This window comes from Triticum urartu, unplaced genomic scaffold (genome assembly GCF_056163025.1).
Source record: "Triticum urartu cultivar PI428250 unplaced genomic scaffold, HENAU_Tu73 scaffold2, whole genome shotgun sequence".
NCBI classification, from domain to species: Eukaryota; Viridiplantae; Streptophyta; class Magnoliopsida; order Poales; family Poaceae; genus Triticum; species Triticum urartu.
In genome coordinates, this window is record NW_028260368.1 from 4,927,348 (window position 1) to 4,928,702 (window position 1,355).

General features: G+C 36.3%; 1 non-coding gene across 1 annotated transcript; it reads right to left on the bottom strand.

Annotated features, from left to right (window-relative positions):
- Positions 1-562: 562 nt before the first annotated feature.
- TRNAS-UGA (transfer RNA serine (anticodon UGA)) lies at positions 563-650 on the bottom strand. Its single transcript has one exon. It is a non-coding gene; the product is annotated as a tRNA-Ser (tRNA).
- Between the last annotated feature and the right edge of the window lie 705 nt (positions 651-1,355).

The window sequence follows — 1,355 nt, forward strand, 5'->3', positions numbered from 1 at the left end:
AGGTAAATATCTAATGCGTTCCCCAACTGGGGAGGTTATCTTTGGAGGGGAAACTATGCGTTTTTGGACCTTCGTGCTCCATGGTTAGAACCTCTAAGGGGCCCCAACGGTTTGGACTTGAGTAGGTTGAAAAAAGACATACAACCTTGGCAAGAACGACGCTCAGCAGAATATATGACCCACGCTCCTTTAGGCTCTTTAAATTCCGTGGGTGGCGTAGCTACCGAGATCAATGCAGTTAATTATGTCTCTCTAGAAGTTGGTTATCAACTTCTCATTTTGTTCTAGGATTCTTCTTTTTTGTGGGCCATTTATGGCATGCAGGAAGAGCCCGAGCTGCTGCAGCAGTTTTGAAAAGGGAATCGATCGTGATTTGGAACCTGTTCTTTACATGAACCCTCTTAACTAAGATTTTCTTATTTATACCTGTTCTACTTTTTTTCTGTTCTGGCTCGGTTATTCCATCTAGCCGAGCCATTCATTCCTTTTTATGAAAGAAAGATAAGGGACAGAAAAAAAAAATAAATAAAAATGAAAGAAACAAACGTATTCAATAAGCAAAAGGAGAGAGAGGGATTCGAACCCTCGATAGTTCCTAGAACTATACCGGTTTTCAAGACCGGAGCTATCAACCACTCAGCCATCTCTCCACAGCCTAATCCTTATTTTACTCCTACAAATAGAACATAGCCATATAAAAAATAAAAAGATTTATTAGCCTCTAGAAAGATATCAGATACAAGTTCCTTTTCGATATATCTCTGTATACTGTATACACGGATACAGGATCCGCTATACCCGCTTGTGAAATAAAGAGTAAATAATCTCTTCTCACCCCCATATCCAAATAAAAAAGCGGTTTAAGTAATAAATTTGAATTAAAGAGAAGAATCAATGGATTCATGATTAAACCCCTCCTACTTCTTGTATTTTTTTACAATTTTGGTTTAAGTGAGGGATCAAATATGTAGTCAACTTATTTGATGGTAGCTTGGAGATTAGAAATATGACTATTGCTTTCCAATTAGCTGTTTTTTGCATTAATTGCGACTTCCTCAGTCTTAGTAATTAGTGTACCCCTTGTATTTGCTTCTCCTGATGGTTGGTCAAATAATAAAAATGTTGTATTTTCCGGTACATCATTATGGATTGGACTAGTCTTTCTCGTAGCTATTCTGAATTCTCTCATTTCTTAAATGAAATTTGGTTAATATTTATTAACCCCATAAAAAAAGAAATAATAAAGGCCATTTCTTCTAAAAAATTAGAATAGTGAGACGTATTAAAACGCAATTTGCGTTCCGAATTGCTAGCTCTTCTCTTTCAGTATTATGAAATTCCATTCCCATTAGAAT